At 41.9% G+C, this 19,776-nt stretch overlaps 1 protein-coding gene across 7 annotated transcripts in view; it reads right to left on the bottom strand.

Moving 5' to 3' along the window:
- Positions 1-19,776, bottom strand: part of znf536 (zinc finger protein 536) — a 242,453-nt gene that overhangs the window by 216,170 nt on the left and 6,507 nt on the right. The gene's annotated exons all lie outside the window — the stretch shown is intronic.

Raw genomic sequence — 19,776 nt, 5'->3', positions numbered from 1 at the left:
CACATTTGAAGCTTGACAAGTTTGCAACACTGGCGACAGAAGAGAAATACCCAATAACCAACCCCCCCTCCACCCCACATCTTTATTTTTCCTCAGGACTTCCTGTGAGGATGTGATGTCATTTGCACATCCAACTGTGATTGCTCTTTCTTAGTATTTTAACTGGCAATTTGACACTTTAATATCCAGTTTAAGACAGGGAGAATAAAATAGTTAGACGTCCAAGGTTTATCATTTGTTAGTCTAAAACAATCTTTGTTCATAGAAAACAGAACAGTGAGAGGAGCCTTTGCAGAACAGCAAAGGATGTTATCTGATCCAGCTTTGAAGCCCCGCCGCTTAAAGCCAGAAAAAATAATCAAGCCGACTCAAAGTATGCGAAGTAAAAAGACTGCTGCTCCCTTTTAAAATGGCATGTAACTCTGTGAGTGGCATTTAGGCTGAGGCCTCACTGAGAGATTTTGAGAAACCGACTGCAACTAGCTTCAATTAGAAGATTTATGAAATTGAACAGGATATATTTTCTACACTTCAGGCAAAGGTGTGACATTTGCCTGAAGTTTGCTCTGATGGTAATCGTGGAGATTTTGGTTTTGTCTGTTGACCTAAACATTTGTGTGCTAAACCGTCAATGCTGTGTTGCTTTTTCCTAAAGTTCACCTGTCAGTCACAGATTGAGCAATACAGTCCTTTATTTCCATGAGTTTCTGTAACCCTAACCCTAGTTTCTGTGACTCATTAGTGCTGCACATTATTATCTAAAATATTCAATGGCAAAGATGTATGAGTCCAACAAATCCTCATGGCTATTCTGGATGTGGAGAGGCAGCCAGGCGTGGAGAAACTGGCTCAGTCCTAAAACAGGGGGAGATGGGGGGGAGCACAGATGTGGAGGGTCTGCAGGAGGCCCACCCAGATCTACCCACCACTACTGTTTCAATGAAGCATCGAGAGTGAAAAAACTCCCATTCGGGGAACACAAAAACAAACACGCTCGCACACAAAGCCACGACATTGCCTTAAGTCACAATCTAAATTGGCTCCCAAGGGCACACTGACTACCTTGTTCACCAAAGGCATTGTGTATGTTTTCTGAGTGCTTAGCATATGCTGCTGTAACCTGAGATCTCTCTCTTTCTCGCTCTCTCTCTCTCCCTTGAACGCACACACACATATACACAAACACACACACACACACAAGATGTTGCTAGAAGTTGCTCCGTTTTCTCCCTTTACGCATTTCCCATCAGGCCCTTCATTAAATTCAAAATAGTTCCCATCTACCTATCAAACCGTGTTGCACCAGCCGCCCACCAGACAAACAAACCTTGACAGAGACACAGATATAAAGTGTCTTTTTTTATGGGGGGGGGGGGGGGGGGTGACAGGAGAAAGTCAAGTATCTCTATTTCTTCTCAGATCACACGCAATGAGGAATGTCACATCTGCTTCTCGTAATGCCATATCACATTGTAATAAAGATGTATGAAAGGTAAACACACGGATTCTCACTGTCAAAAATAATAATGTATCCGGTTGATTTTCTGGACTTTGCCACTGGTTGTTATGCCTTGAAAATTCAACGTTTTCTAAATGATACTTTATTGCTTGTTTCATGATCTAAAGTCAATATGGAGTCACGAAAATAGCTCGCAAGCTGCGTTGAAAGGAAAATAAAGCAGGTGATTGTTCTTCCAGAGGAAAAGCGAAAAATCTACTGACACTTGATCGAATCTGCTACACGTGTGATTTGATATGAAGGCACACTTGCGAGTAATGAAAATAGCTAACATTTTAAGACAGTCTAACCTTTCCTGTGTTTACCTTATTAAACAGTGTGTACCTTAACTGCTAGTGCAACACACATAAGGGGGGAAACAATGTGTATAAAGGCGGCAGTGTTTAAGCAGGCGAACAGTAAAGTAATAGGCAAGAGCAGTGAAGTGTTGATTCTACAAAAGATGCGGGGGAAAAATTGCACCTTATTGCACGCACACACACACACACACACACACACACACACACACACACACATCCATATATGCATGCACACACACATCCCTTTACCCTCCTCAATATACTCCCACAACACGGCCGGCTGCCTGGCAGCCGAAGTTAACATTTTCAGAGAAAATATTCCTTGCCTCCAATAGTCCGATGTAATTCATTTTCCATCTCTGTTCATTAATCATTGTTAAAATTAGTGATCCATTTCTTCCACTCTGCCATCTGCACTCAGCTTCCTAACAAACATGACACCTCAGCGCATAATAAAAGCTGACAGCTACGAGGAGGCCTTTCCAAATAGCTTTCTGCATATGTGCACCTCCACGACTTGACGCCGTTGTCAGACAAACGTAGATTATTTAGACCGCAGGATGGAGAGAGTACACACACATGTGCACGCACAAACATAAGTGACATATATGTACATTATACAAGTGTATGTCTTGAGACTACAGGCAGGAAAATCACACAGAAATCATCTCAGAAGTCACATGCACACACTTTGACGCACAAAACAACAGATGTGCCTAATCTTGAATGGAATGTGCTAAAATCCTGATAAGGAAAATCTCCCTCATACTTCTCAGCAAAGTGTGGAAAATAAGGTAAAGGCAGGCATACAAAATATGAGCTAACCCAAGCGAGCGAAAGAGAAACAGAGAGAAGCCTTTACAAGTTGTTAAGTGTCCTGTTCACTAAACCTACACGCTTTCTGCTTTAACCTCAGATGGAGCAGCGTTGTACTTTTCCACTTGCATTTCCAGCAGCTCTGTGTATTTGTTGTTGTACTGTACATCAGCTCCACCCTTATGTTAACCCTAAGGCTGAGTCAGTGTAAGACAGCGTGAGATAGACAGAGAGACACAGGGCCAGCCGATGCCTCCGTCAGGTCAGCCAGGCCTCATAAACAGCCCTCCGATTCACGTAAAAATACCTTAATGGAAAGCTATACGCTCCACAGATGCCCCTGCACAATCCCAAGATTCCTATTTAGGTGCTTAAAAAGAAGAAGGCTTAGTACACTGGAATTGTAGTCTATTTATTACATACAGACTCAGTTTAATGAAGCATAAAGCAAGGGTACACTCTAATAGCTATGAATTCAGCTGCGTTTCTTGGATGAAAAAGTGATATTAAACAGGCTGTTATTATAAACTGTTTACAGATATAACTAGGAGAAGTGAGCACTGACATATTTGTGTCTAATCCCAGGGCTAGGAGGGTTACTTTCAAATTGTATTCCGTTAAGAGCGGGAAATTACACGTGTTGATTGACATTCGTAGGATAAGTCACAAAGAGATATCATATGAGAAACAAGTTTAATATTTCCAATTAGACATGATTAGTTATGATCACAAGCCTTCTTTATTCCATACTATATATATTTTCATATCACTGAATTACTATTCAAATCATGAAAACATATTTAAAAAATCAACTAGAATAGATTTGAATGCCACTTCAAATGGCCACTATCTCCCTCTGTCACACACACACACACACACACACACACACACACACACACACACAGCTTCCTCACAGTACCTTCCCCTTGTCTCTTGTTAACACCAAACTGTCTTTTCGCACATCCACACACATATGCACGATATCACAAATACGCACACACGTCCACATGTACACACACTTAAGCCTCGACGACCCTATGCTGCTGTAGTCCTCTGATTCCTTTCTGTAGACACACACACGCACACACCATCAGGATCCCTCCCTGGCGAGGTGTGTGTGTGTCTCTGCCCGAGGCACAGCACATTAATCTATATAATGCCCTCAAAGAGAAGGCTTTTTCACACCGCTAACTGCCAAGGACTACGAGGGGCAGCGGCTGAGCCATGATTCAGCTGTTAGCCCAACTGGCGTCCCTGCGCACACACACGCACACACACACACACAATATGTTAGCAACATAGACCCTTCGCTGGCAAGAAAGACAACGCGACACCTTTGTGTGCTCACAGACTCACAATCAACACTAGAGCTGGGTATCTAACCTTTTTAAATATGTGTCAAAAAGTATTAATGTCTGATTGCTCAGTTTCTCTCTCTTCTTCATTATTATTTGTTCAAATTTCAAAACGAAGTGCAGTTGTATGTGTAACGACAATTGAACAATTTGGTTATGTAAAACAATTTTTTGTGGGGGAAAATCATGTTTCTATCTCCTAATATACTTATAATAAGTATGTTTGTGTATATAAACTCATGTATCAAAACTGAGTTTATACAGAGATGTTTATTGGCCCTAAATACTTTTTTGGCAAGACAAAAAGTATTGAAAAAGTATAAAAAAGTTAAATATAGTCTTTACGTTTCAACATTCTTTACTAATCAGATATTTTTGATTGATCATATTGTATTATAGCAAAGTTGTTGTTTGGTTGCGTGTGTATGAACAATTGAACAATTGAGAAGGAAACTACTTTGGTGATATAAATCAGTGCTTTTATTTTGAAAAACTATGTTTCCTTCCCTCAATGTAAGTCGTTATTAAAAGCATTGTTTTTGGTACATAACCTATTATGTCGGCATTGATGTTTCCTGTATCAGTTAAAGGCCCATGTTTGTGATTACGTCTATGAAACTGTACACCTGCTGCAAAAGTCAAGAGAATGTCCAGGTTTGACCAGTGAAATTCAGACAGAGCACAAAAGCTGCTCTACGGTGCCTCGTTCACCCTGAGCAGACACCACAGAAGAAGACACTTTACTGATGTTACCTTGGAGGATTTCTGGGTTTCACCGGCCTCATATTTCACACTGCAACCTCTTGCCAGTGTGCAAAGTTTGCCCAGTGCAGATTTAAAATTCATTTGTTGCTTCGGAGGGCCACAAAACAGACAGCCCAGAGCGGTGATTGGAGGGCCAGTGCTCAGAGGCAGACGGCGAGCAGAAGAGCAGCTAAATCATCTTGACATTCACCGAGAAGTAGCCACACAGAAAGCTACTGCTGCCGCTAGTCCTCCCATCGACTAATTTGGTTCTACTTAACCCCTAAACACCCCGCGCGTGAACACACACACACACACAGGAGTGGATGCAGAGGCAAATACAGGCTGAGTGAGCACGCGCCCCAGGGTGACACGTTTAATTCCAGGTTCTCTGCACATCTGAATTACAGCGGGCTGATGAGGGGGAGAGGGCCGGCCCCTCCGGACTGATTAGCATCATTTAAGAAAGCCTTCCCTTTTGTCTGCCCGCTTCACTGACCTCTCTTTCCCTCTCTATCACTCGGCCCGGGCGACCCACCCCCCTGCCTACAATATGGGTGGCACCCCCCACCAGTACAGGTCAACAAGTACTCAGCTCTTGTACACTGAAAAAACTGAAACATTGACTTTAATTAAATGTATGATGTACAACGTATTAGGATAGTTGAAAGCAATAATATTAAGTTGAACCTAATGTTATTTTAACTTAATATTATTGCTTTCAACTAACCGTATACAGTTATGTGAAATCTGTTGACGTAACACATTTAATTAAAGTCAACATTTCAGTTGTTTCAGTGTTCTTGAGTAAAAGTAGAAGTACCAGAGTGTAGGAATACTATGTAACAAGTAAACGTCCTGCATTCAAAATGTTACTCAAGTAAAAGTACAGACGTATTGGCATGAGAATATACTTAAAGTACCAAAGTAGTCATTGTGCAGATTGGTCCATTTCAGAATAATATATATGATATGTTTTATAATGATTGATCATGAAAGTGTTCTCAAAGCTGGTAAAGGTGCAGCTAGTTTGAATGACTTTGTATACTGCAGGGTAGCTTGTGATACTCAAGTAAAGTACCTCAAAATTGTACTTGAGTAGATCCACTTAATTACTTTACACCTCTGTCAACATGGAGCACACTCATCTAACACAGGAGGAGGACTCAGTGCCTCTGGGGCTCCTTTTTATTCCTGCAAGACTTGTTAGCTTTAGACTTTCTAAAAGTGTGGACACAACTATAGCGCACATATACGTCAGGCGCCATATGATGCAGTTTTTTTTCGCCGCGTGTAGAGTAAATAAGACTGAGTCTGTTTTATTTGCGCATATTTCCCCCCTTCTAAATTATATAAGCCTTGCACATGGCTTAAAATTTTGTAAAGCTTTTCTCAAAATCCTACTTATGGTTGCCATTCTGTGCCAAAAAGTTCATCTGGCCTGTAAATTTAAGCATGGATTACAAATATTCAAATCATGAGCTTACTGTTCAAATAAACATTTCCAACAGGGAGGGGAAAAGTTGCAAGGCATACACTTTCAGCATAATTCCTCCTCTGGCACCTCCCCTCCCCTCGCTCCTAATAAAACAACCACAAAAAAAACAAAAAAGCAGGGAAGAGAAAGGGGTTGGTTAGGGGTGGGCGACGGGGGAAACAGACAAAAACAAAAGACAGAGTTAAAAGTTTCTTCATTTACCGTGCGGCTGGATAAACAGCGTTGATGAAATATGTCATTAATATAATTGTAACCACCTATGCAATTACAGTGAGCCGGGTGGCCCCGTACACCCTGCCATAGGACAATAGGGCACCTTATTACAGTTTTAAAAGGGGGAGGGAGGGAGAGGGGGGTGAATAAAGGGGGAGGCTTAAGCTGGTCAGCTGCTCACCACATGGTAGAAATAATAAGGACTGAAGTCACAATCATTTCAGCTTTAGCTTCGCTGATCACCGGACAATACAAATACCTGACAAACTGCTGGGCATCCTGGGAATTCTGAGCCATATCATGTATGATATTCATATACACGCAATTAGTGAGACCAATCTGCAGTGATTGAGGAGGAATCTGTCTTTTTCAAATCACAATAGCAATGCCACTGTTCAAATACTCGATTCCATATAAGAGTCCTGGTGATTGGAAGTGTGCAAAATGCATCAACAGTTAATGCACTGGTGGAATAAAAGTGACCCCTGTTAATGGTAGACTATCATATATTATATTACTAAATTATTATTGCATGCGCATTAATGTTTAAGTAGCATTTTATTGTTGTGGTCGGTCAATCACTTTATATCCTGGTTGGTGGTTTAATCTGCAACACTGCATTCTGTTTTACGAGTGGAACACGTGTTCTAATGCAACATCCCTATTACATCGCTAGCCTGTTAAAGAACAAGGGGGGGGGTCACAAAAAGTTTTCAGCTTTGGTATCACAATGTATTTTACCCTTTTGAACTGTTTGTATTAAAAGTATAGGAGAAATTGCTCAACCAATGAAAGTCAACCGTTTGCTTTATTGGAGAGAATTTTTGTTTGTAGATAAATCACTTTGATATGTCAACCACCACATATCTCTCAGACAGTATAGATGAGTAACATGTATTTTCTAATACTGACTAGATAGCTGAAATCCGTGCTTGACTTGCTATACTTAGTTGCGCTCCACCACTGGTTATGTCTGACATGACTTCATCCAAATAATTTAGACATCTATTTGAATATTGTATCGACCTCCTGCTTCCCACTAACCTGCAAACACCATCTGCAGCCACCACACAGGCTCAGAATAAAAGCAGTCCTGGCCCCATGCATGCATACACAGCCACAATTTATGGATGAGGACAAATGTAGCGTCGGTGTAGACAAACACGTTGTCACCTGGGTAAAGACAGGTCCAAATGTGGGTTAAGGTGCAGGCTGCTCCCCCTGACAGCCGGTGTTATCCCAGGGATTAAAATAGCCTCTTCTCCGCTACCCGCCCCTGCCCAGCATTAAAGTCTTCCACATTTGCAAAATTGCAAACAGATGCAACTCAAGTACCTGCAAATAATCTGCCAAGACCAATTTCAAAAGGGAGATTTCAGAATATGTGGGAGTCATTAGAGGGAGTATTATTTCAGCGATGAGCGCAAGAGGGCCAGCCGCGGATCACCCAACCAGATGGGTTCTGCTGCCTTTTATTCAGGAAGAAAGAAGCCGACGTGTTCTTCATCTCCCCGTTCCCCTCAAATGAAGATATATAACTTGTATGAAACAATTACGGCGGAATATTGGAAGTTTCAGAAGCAACCAAAGAATGTCAAATATCCTTTCGAGTTTCTCAAAACAATCTTTTCATCTTCTTTCCCAGTGAGGATGCTTTGGGATGGTGGGTGTAGGGGGGGGGGTTCTCGATGTAAACGAGGAGACAGAAGCAGAGATCTGAGGCTCGTATTGTTTTGTATCGAATGTTAAATATGAAAAAGAATTAAAAGGTAGACGCCTTAAAAGGGGGGCCTGTGGCGTATGTAAATGAAATATGTTTCAGAGCCATCATTTGCAACTGCTGCTGTTGTTATTTTTCAGACGCTTATCTGAAGTTTTTCTGCTCGCTTCAGTGGCGCTTTAAAGCAAACGCACAACAAAGCGCTCACCAATTAAAGACGATTTTAACACCAAGAACTGCGGCAAACTTCATTAGACTCTCCATCTACCCGCTGACAACAAGCCTATCAGAACGCATCTTCTTAAGCGCCGGGTAATGAATAATGTATAATCAAAACACAGATTTTTCTTTATTTCTCACACTAGCCATTCACAACATGCGCCAACCCTTATAACAAATGAAATGTTTATATCAAATGGAATTTGATTAGGTGACTGGTTATTATTGCTCGTAGGGAAGCAGAATAACAATCTGTGGCACTTTAAAAAATGATCAAAATCGCCAAGCCCTTGAAACAATACACATTCAATCAAATTCTTCATAATTGTAACAGTAGGAAGCATTTTAGGCATTCCACCCACAACAAACAGGCTTTGTTCTCCTGTTATGAGAGGCAGCGAGGGGACACAATCAAGTGCGTGAGAAAGCCAGGATTTCAAGCAATTCCTCCCCTCTTTCTCTCTTTCTATAGCCCCCCCCCCCCTCCCATCCCCTTTTTATTTTTTTCAGGGTCGCCCATATTATTTGCTTCCTTTCTCATTGTAGCTGGCAAAAAGAGAATTTGGTAATTGAGTGGTACAGAACATGTGCCCTCCCTGCTCGCAGATGACAGATGGATTATAAAAACTTCAAAGGCGAGCATTTGGAGCACCAGGGGAGAGATGCTAGGTATTTGAACTATCATTCTTTACCCAGGAGACAATGACTGCCTGACATGGTGCATACATCAAGGAATAGTGCAACGGCACAGACATAATCCAACACACAACCTTCCTTTCACTTATTTTCCATCACTCCTTCTCCCCTCCCCGTGCTATATATTTAACATCCTGTTCTGAGCGAGTTTGCACGCCGCCAAGCTCGGGAACATTAACAAGTAGGGGGTAACACTGAGGAAGAGGAGGGGAGAAGTGGAAGGGGAAGTTATCGTGTCTTCTTGACTTGTCACCTTCGTGGGCTTTTTTCTCGAAGTTCAAACTGTCCCCAGCTCGGTAAAATAATTGACTTTGTGTTTTATTTAACCCTCTTGTCATGTTGGGGTCAAATGGGACCGATTTAGTTTCATCAATCATAAATACTGTGTTTCCAATCTGATTGCCTCAAGGCCTCATGATATCCTCCACAGTAGGCATTTGAACATATAAACCTGCTGAGAAACCACTTACCACATGGTTTAGTCAACTTGTTACACTTATGATGTTCCCGGTAAAAAATGACCAGCATAGGAAATGAATGGGCAACCCTACATTTTGTAATAAAGGAATTCTGATTGTGATTGTGATGTTCATCCACCAGATACACACCCACAAATCAACAACATGTTCATTTAAGAATACATTTTCAGTGTGTATTTGTTGTATATCCACTGCAGATATTCATGTAACCCAGTAGTCTGAGATAGTGTTTACAGCTTTAAAGGGTGTTAAATCGTCTTTAATGTAAGAGCAGTTAAAACAGTACAATCTGACCGGGAACACCAAAGTTAGGGGGGAGAAAGGAACACGACAGGGGGGTTAAAGTACAGCCAGATTAACAGGCCTTGAGGAAAACTATAAGCACTACTGTAATGTAAGTGAAGAAGAGAATGGTGGGCGGCGACGCCTGTAATCATCTTATAAGCATGATTTATGAAAAAGGCCATCTGCTTTGCCTTACTTAAGCACGGAGGCAACCTTTAATAATATAGGGACATGAGGAAGGGGGGGACAGCGGGGGGTGAGTACAAAGGGGAGGGGGATTTGAAACCATGACACACACAAACACACACTCCCACAATGATCTCGACAAGCCGATGAACCAAATTCTTCTTCTTCTACTTCCTGTCTCTGCTCCTCTCCAGCATTCAGACATTAGTTTGGATGGCAGCTAATCACCGCTGACCTTTTCCTGTGACCCCGTTTAACCGCGGCCGCTCCCCTTGACCCTGAAGGAATTAGCAGCCTCACTGTAACACACAAACACACATACTGTACACACCCGAACACACAACTTCTTGTCAGACATGAGAACAAGTATATACTCCTCCTCACACGAGGAGTTTGCTACTTCAGATGTAATGACTCAGAATTCTGCTTAGAGTCCATTTGAAGTAACTATGTTACCTATATGATTCTTACATGATTAGTTTGGTGTATAAAATGGACACAATTGACAGAAATTCCAATCACAAGTTTCCGAAGTCCATTTTAACAGATTAAATGCGCTGCTGCTCGTCCAAACACCAAAATAAAAAAGGAAATAAATACATTTTACAAACACGAACTGAAATGACTATTTGTATCAAAAATGACTTAAACAATTATATTTGAAGGCAGATGCATTTTCTGACAGTGAACAAATCAACGAATCAACTATTTGTTTCAGTTTAGGAATATTCAATGAGTCAAACATCTCTCAAGAAATGTCTTCCAAGTTCTATATCCACATACATATAGAAAAGCAATACATGTTGACATTTAGGAAAGTAAACCCAGCACCTGAGTGATATTTTAAATGGATTAATCCCTTAAATATTGATCTTCATAATTGCCAATCAATCAAACCAGCGTTCGTTGAATCCATGGTTCAGAAGGCCTCTTGAATTCTACCCTAAAATGCCAATACAACCCATGGAATTTGAAAGCATGAACACACTGAACCCAGCTCAGTTATATCATAACACATTTCACACATGAAGAACAAGAGCGTCTCAGAACTCTGATTGGCCTTCATGCCCCAGCAGATGACCTTTGACCTTGCTGTGACCTGGAAACGGCTCCCAGCGCGACCTTAAGGAGCGACGGCGGCAGCGTTGGGAGGATATATGCAGGGTATCATAATGAGGCCATACAGCATATGCTATTGTGCTACACACACACTCATATCCACATGTGCATATAGACGGTCACACCCCCCCCCTCCCCCATGTGGTCACCTTTTCAGTGTCCATCAGGATTGTTGGCCTAATCCTCGTCGGATCATCTCATCAATGCCTAGGCTGTTTATGTGTAATGGATCCCATCTAACTCCCTTTCTCTCCCACCCCTCTGTGCTCCCCTTTGCCCCCTCCCCGCTCCCCTTTGCCCCCTCCTCCCTCGAAATTGTTGCTGCTCCTACAGTATATATACCAACTTTGTCTTATCTTATTCTCTCTTTTACAGCTGATCTTGAGGACAAAGGCAGCAGATGTATCTCTGTGTTTAATGTTATGTGTGGCGACAGTTCTCTGGAAGAACACACTGTATTCCATCCATCGCGGTACCCTGCAGTGACTGTACGTTCTGCCATACTTTAGATATTTAAGAATGACTGAAAAATGCTGCTGTCTTTCTAAAAGTGATTCTTAAAGAAATTGTGATCTAAATGTGTTTTTAAAAGTTTGATAAGTCAACACATGAAGGTCAAATTGATGTAAGTATGATTTGTAAATAAATATGCTAAATAATACTTTATCTTAAATGTTTATGATTAGTTATATATGAAGTAAAATCCTACTTTTCATTCCAAACAATTCAAAATAAATGATAGATTACTGGTCCGCAGCATTATTTCCTGAAAAACCTGTCAAGGAACTGAATAATAATTTGTCTTTCCACCCTTCCTCCTCCTCCTCCTCCTCCTCCTCCTCCTCCTCCCTCCTCCTCCTCCTCCTCCTCCTCCTCCTCCTCCTCCTCCTCCTCCTCCTCCTCCTCCTCGAAGCCTCGCAGCATGTGTAAGCAGAAGCGCACGTGCTCCCTTCGCCCTCATTACGAGCTAACTACGCTCTTTGATTAAAAGCGTGTACGGAGAGGAAGACAGAGAGAGAAAGAATGAAAATAGAGAGAGAGAGGAAGAGGTGGGGGGGAGAGAGGAACAGGCCGAACCTCCATAATTAAGATCACTTCACAGATTACCTCCGGCAACAAAAGCGCGGCAAGCAGCCGCCCGCAGCCACAGAAATTGGATGAAAAAGTGGTGTTGAGGAGGAGACTGACCTCCGCTGGGCTCCACACCAACACGAGCCTCGGCTGGAGCAAATGCCCCTCGCAGCAGTTACTGTCAAACACACACACGCGACAGGTACACACTGTAGAGTCAAAGAGACGGGGAACTGAGGAGAAGCTCAGTCCTTCGAGACAGAGGATTCAGCACTCGTGGGCTCGCATTTTTTTCAGGCCAGATATCAAAATACCATGGCATGACTTTGTTAGAAATAGTGGTGGGGACACTTTTTCAGATTTAAAATGTGCCCCCGGCAAACAATACATACACATACGCTCACACCACTTTTTTGGACAACTCGTGCAGGTGCTCCGCTGCTGCAAAGCGGAAGCAACAATTGACTATTCTCTATTTGATTATTACTAATATTAAAAGGTCCAAACTGCACCAGTTGGGTTCCCAGAAATACACCCAAAAGTGTGCAATTCTTTGTGCACGCTATTTTCAGAACATTTTGAACAAATGATCCTAATGCAAAGTGGTGGGGACAATATTGGCCATTTCCAAAAGTGGTGTAAATGAAACAAACAGACACACGTGTATTCTTGGAACTGATAGCCTCCACTGGAAGACCCTCATCCCCTGAGCTAAGTCTGAAACACTCCAATGACGCCTCCTTTACATTATTTTATAAGTATGACATGATTGCCAAGAAGCACTTATATACTAATAAATGACTGGCTTATCTAAAGCCAGGTGAGTAGCACTTGAAATGTTTTTGCTCTATGAAACCTGATGTACTTATATGATTCTGTTTTCCTCAAGTTTGTATCTTGTTGGTCGAACGCACTTATTGTAAGTCGCTTTGGATAAAAGCGTCAGCTAAATGCAATGTAATGTAATGTAAAAGATAGCTATCAGTTAAATGTTATCTTGATGTTCAACTAGTACTTTTGCATTGGCGTATATGTGAACTATCTAAATGATATATATTTAATGATATATAATGTAAATACTTTGTTTATTATCTGGGCCCCTTTTCTCTAGCTTCCTTTAGCTTATTTAGCCATTTCACATGCCTTATGATGTCATTGTATTTCAACTTGTGAATAAATCAAATGAATTAATTCATATTTGCTGGCTTATTTTCTTGTAGACCCGTCACAGAATTTTAAACGCTAAATGGGACCAACATAAACTCCTATTTAAAAAGACCACAAACAGGTCTTATATTCATATATGAAAGCTTGTTCTTTTGACCAAAAATCTGATACGTATGAACATGCACAGAAATATAGGATTCCTTCACCCACAGGTTTCCACCCTGACCATCCGTCAAACCAACACTTATATTCAGTGTCTACTCTTATTTCCTGCCTTCGCTCCGTCAGTTTCTACATCCTCACCCTCAGCGTTCACCTCGTCCTCCTCGGTCCACCTCTCTCCCACCGGGCAAACCAACCCTGATCTCCAGCGAGTGGGGGGGAGGCCATTTAGTCTAATCACAGGGATCCTGCAAGAGCGCCTCAAAGCCCTCGGGGGCTGATCGGCAATCAGAGAGACGGAGACTACGAGGGAGATGAAATAAACTCCACCTCAACTTCAGATTTGTGGAGCAAACCTCTCCCGAGCCCTAATCGGAAGCAGCTCTTCCATGAGATTGTCCTGTTGGTGGGGGGGCGTGGGGAGGAAGGGAATGTAAGGACTTCCTGTGACAGAGTAAGTTCTGCTCGAAGAGTCAATGGCAGGTTGAAGTGTGGAGGTGCTGAGTCAGCAGATGAAGTGGGCAAAAGCTATTTTAGCTACTGTGCTTTGGTGCAAAATGGGAGAGTTGTTATATTCCCAGGGTTCTATGTTCCCAAGGAGACCTTTATAGGAGCTTATCTTTACCCCTTTTCCCCAAGTCAAATGTCCAATGTAAGTTTCCCTTCGGTCAAGATATTATAACCAACGAAAAACAGCTGATTGCACTGATTATAACCTAGAGAACCCTACAACGTTGGAATCTTTACAGCGGCTCTACAGATTTGAACCATTCTAATTGCATGTGTTGTAGTATATCCTTTTGTACAGCGATTGACAGGAACTGGTTTGTAGAGCTGATAATAGACTCCAAGATTTTTCCGAATCACTCAAATGTAAATCCAAGACTTTGCACTTGTTGTTCTAGGCTCTTAACACAATTTCAACCTTAAAGTTTTAACAAGACTAAGTGTCAACGGTCTCGTTGGGGAGTCTGTGAGGGTCTACTACACTTTGAGCTCAACGCTAACATTGGCATGCTAACTTGCTCCCAAGTGCATTAGCAGGCAAAAATGTGCTATTCAAACCGTAACCCAATGAACATTATCTGCCGCTGATAGGACTGCACATTTTCAAGGTATTTGTTCAGAAACCAAAGAATATGACAAATACAAAATTGTACCTGCTGATGGTACTAGATGAAATTGTTGTAATACTTCGCGTTGAGGGGAGTTTGTGCCAAATGTAATGGTAACCACTCCAAGGTCATTTACTCTGGACCAAATTGGTGGACCAACATTGCCATACCTACAACCAAATTATTGAATTTCTTAGAGGTGTCCTAACAACCTTTTTACAGATGTATTTTTTATGTTGGTTGTTTGTTGGCAAAATGCTTCTCGATCTGTGAGATATTATTTGACTTTGATTAAGATCTCACCTAATGCTTACATGCTTATAGTGTTATGATTTAAAGAAACGTGCATACTTAAGATACGAACATACAATCTAAGTTGTATCAAACTAGAACGAAACTGTATTACCATTATATGCTCGGACAGTTTAAATTGATAAATAAATACGGTATTCCGTGTCGTTTTTTACTATTCTTACTTTAATGAGGTCCATAGAGTAACAGAAGGTTAGAAATAGCGACTGTTCAAATGACCCCCAGTTTTCGGGACACACATTGTGAATGGGTGAGCAGACTGCGAGTGTGAACTCACTTACACCCTTCGAGCTTTCAACCACACCATGGATGCAATGGACCCTCCCAGATACACACACACACACACACACACACACACACACACACACACACACACACACACACACACACACACACACACACACACACACACACACACACACACACACACACACACACACACACACACACACACACACCAGCTCTTTCTGTGCAGATCTGACAGTCCTGTTTACCAAAGCAGCCGACAGACAAGCTGAACTAGGGCCCGGGCCACAGCACTTCCACTTAACTCTCTCCCCATTACTACGATTGGTGTGAACGACAACAAAAGAGATCATCCTGAGGCGAAGAAAACAACTGCAGCTCACGATCAAGAATAATAATAATAACAAAAAAGACACGGATCAAAACAAAAGAGGGAAACGGGGAAGGGGGTGGGGGGTAGAGAAAAAATGATGCGGGGGGCCTTTTGAAAAAAAAAGAACAGAAAAGATGATTTGAGTAAATTGTCGGAAATTGCGGGAGATCTGTTAAAGGCTTCTTTTTCAGCAGGTATCTTATGACTTAAAAGAGGTATTAAAGGGGAGAGTCAGGCGCCGGGGGAATTCTCCCACGACGGAGAGCTCTCTTTTTAAATGTAACCCCGGTAATAACGCAGATAAATAATAGACAAATAGTATTTAGCTCCCACCTTGAACAACAATTTTTAAAGTAGTTCATGAAAGACTGACAGCTCTTGGCAAGCAAAAGCACTTACACAAACACACATGTGAGCATGTGTGTGTGTGGGCGCATTAAATACAACACCAGGTGGGATCCACTGATTGTTTGAGAGTGTGTGCATGTGCGTGTGCATGGAGTTAAAAACAAGAAGCAAGGAAGAGAAGGAAAGATCAAATATTTTGTATGTATAAGTGTGCATTACTCATTAGTGGTTTCCTCAGTAACTGATGGTTAAATAACATGAATAGAATTAGTCCCCCTCCCGCCCAGTCCTATATTTATTTACAGTACCTAAACGTGTCTAATATCCTCTTTAACAGAGGTCTTTTGCTGTCATATGCTAATGATTTTCCGGAAAATAAAAAACCAAAAAAATACCAGTTTTGGAATATCCTGTCCTCAAATAAGCGCTAGAATAAACATGTATATTTAACTTTTTAAAAAGCACAGTAACAAGCCTCACTTTGCGTCTCATGGAAGCTACGCCTCGGAGATGTGGTCGCGCCTGCGCCAGGCGTTTACAGAAGGCTGTGTGTTTAAACGCCTGGAATGCTCATTTGCCTTTTGGGTTTACTTATTTACTTTTGCATAAATGGAGAACAGTAATGTGGTATTAAGGGGGCTTCTCAGGGGGAAAGTTGTGTGTGTTTTTAAAAAGGCAGCCCTTTTTTAAATGCTCCCTCAGTTTGCTGTATTAACGAAGGCAGATGATTAATGCAGCATAGATCTAATTTATCTTGATTAAAAAAAAAGAATTAGAAAAATAATGCCAGACATGAGATGAGCTCAACCTCAATACACACACACACCACACACACACACACACACACACACACACACACACACACACACACACACACACACACACACACACACACACACACACACACACACACACACACACACACACACACACACACACCCCTCCCTCGCTCAAAGTCATCAGATACAAAATGAGCATCCAGGCTAAAATGAGCAACGAATAATCACCAAATTCCCAATAGCCAAATATAAAATGTGAAATGACTGCCTTGATCAACTACAGCCCAGTAATCTTGAGCGCCAGCCACAGCTGTACCACCACTACTGTCACTTGAAATAAAAACCTAAACCTTTCAGGGCTTTCGATTGAGTCTTTAATTCAGCCTGATGTGACATTAAAACCCTTTGGTTGACTTCCACTGGCTGTGACAAATGTACCAGCGCTTAATAGAGGTGTGCAGACAGGCCGGCATTTCAGTGACTTTTATCAAACCGAATTTATCAACGCAGGCTCCCAGGATCTGTGGCAGCAGCTTGTTGAGAAGGAAGCCTACAGATAGCGTTAAGTACATCATCCCTCCTCTCTGTCTCTCTGTCTCGCTGCTTCTCCCCTTCTGCTCACTGCGTTTCTCTCTAAGTGTTTTTCCCCGTTCCGTCCTGTCATCACTCTGCCTACTGTGTATTTGTCTCTTTTCTCCCTGGATCTACCGCTCCGTGTACCGGGTACTTTGTAGGCTAATAGGAATGTTTTCTCACTGCCAATTGTCATTTTTAAATATGACCAATTAGGAGCTAAAAAACCCCCTACAGTAGGCTGAGGTCTAGGAGTATTTTTCAAACAGAACATAGTGGGACAGTACAACTCTTAACTGAGACAGAAGCTATAGAAATGGTTTTGCATGGGTCAACAGTCAGGCCAGAAAACGACAGGATTGTAGGATTTTTTTATTAAAGGTCAACATATGGGAAACTGATGCATCGGCCTCACCAGCTTGTGTCTGTATCTTGCAGTATTCAGTACGATTGTAAGAACCAGTAGTACTGCTAATTGGATTTAAATTTGACTGACCGAACTGACTTGGAAACAGTTGTCCGGAAGCAAATGAACTGACCTGACCACCAGAGGGTCAGGAGAGAAGAAGAAGAAGAAATGTTGCAAATGTGATCTGTTTTTTTTTGTCAGTTGATCCAAGAAAAGTTATCTCTTATATCTAATTGTATCCAGTTAAAGGACATGTGTTGTGGTTCACTTAAAAAAGAGGCTATTAAGATGTTAAGGTTTTTACGAAGCAAAGTGTTTACAGTGCTACAACTACCAAATGTAGTCAACCGATTTCACATAACTATACATGGTTAGTTGAAATCAATAATATTACTGTAAGTTTAACCTAATACTTTTTATTGATTCTTAATATTATTCCTTTCAACTAAATGTGAAATGTGTTGACATAATCCATTTAATTAAAGCATTTGAGCAGGTCTCCCTTGAAAAAGAGATCAATGATCTCAATGGGATACACCTGGATAAATAAAGGTTTGAAATGAAATGAAAAAGCCAACGTTTCAGCTCTTTCTGTTTAATAGTCATTTTTGCCACAAGTCCAGATAAATGAGAAGTGAGGAAAGAAAAAGAGATAAAAAGATCAGATACATGCGAGATAGGAGTGGGAGTGAGGATAGAGAGATGACAGGGACTGTGGCGGAGAGACAGAAGAGAAAAGAGTGAACCGCTGGAGAGAGGAGTGCGATAAGGAGGCTTCTGAAGGGTCCTCTCAGTGCAGCCCTTGCTCAGTTCAGCGCCGTCAGAGCCTCTGAGGTACTTGAACCCTGCCTGCCTTTCCTCCACCTCTCTGTAGAGCGGCTGCCCCGCAGCCACCTGTAAACCGCTTTGACACATGATCCACTCCCACGGATGTGGAGTGGAAACACACACACACTCTCACACACACTCAGAAAACCACCGCTTGCAGGCAGAGCGCGTAAACGCTTTAACGCACCATCAACGTTGGCTTGTTTTTTTAACATTAGTGGCAGATTAACAACTGGCTGTCCCACTTTTGAAGGTAGGGGATCTCACGGCACCTAATAGTCTCAACATGTTGATTAAAAAATAAACTCCCCCCCTCCCTCTCTCTCTCTCTCTCTCTCACTGTCACTTATAAGCAATAGATTCCTCAGACAAGACAAATAACCTGCTATTATCCATTGCCCTCACGTTGGCGTGAAAGTGGCACTAGGAGGATTTTAACCTTCACCTCCTGAAGGCCGAGGGAAACAGGACATGCTGGAATTTAATTAAGCAATTAGACGGACGCCTCGCCGAAAACAAGAGGCGGACAAAGAGAACGGAAACTTTTAGTCCAACATGCAAAACATTTGAGAATCAGACGGATTCAGAGTTCCTCATTCGCATGTTAAGAGTCAGAAAAAGCAGTCACTGCATGTAAACTCCAAGCAGCACATCCCCCCCTGACAAAAAATTGGATTCTAAAAAAAAACGACAGCTCCTGATTAGACATTGTCAAAATATTTGTGACTGAGCATTCCAGCAGGCGAGCGCGGAATCGGCTCCTCTACAAAAGAGCCATCTTCCCTGAGTAACAAGTAGGTGCAATGAGTGTCGACAGACGAGGAGCTGAAATCCCCCCAGGGCAAGAGAATATCCCGCTATTGTAGTCTTAACCCGCGAGACCTGGCGGGGAATGTACAGCTTTCACAGTCACTTCTCATCCTATTTGTAGCACTGCCGCTGATGTGCGAGCGCCTGGGCCAGAGCAGGTCACTTTTTCTTTTTTTAAAACAAATATCTGTCTTTTATATCTACTTTTCACACCTCTTTTAAAACTCTTTTAGGAAACGAGTCTGGCAAATATTTGAGGGGGGCATTCATCTGAATCGTGTTATTTTCTCCCCACAACCTCACGCCAAACCACTTTTTTCATCTCTCTTTTTGTATTTTTTTGTTCCACGAGGCAAGTTTCATTAAAGATCCAATTATGCAAATCAGGTGCTGGAGAGGCAGTTGAATATGCAGTATAATGGTGTACAGTAATCG

Source organism: Gymnodraco acuticeps, unplaced genomic scaffold, assembly GCF_902827175.1.
Source record: "Gymnodraco acuticeps unplaced genomic scaffold, fGymAcu1.1, whole genome shotgun sequence".
Taxonomy (NCBI): Eukaryota; Metazoa; Chordata; class Actinopteri; order Perciformes; family Bathydraconidae; genus Gymnodraco; species Gymnodraco acuticeps.
Note: the sequence above shows the minus strand (reverse complement) of the source record. Positions and strands in the feature narration are given on the sequence as shown.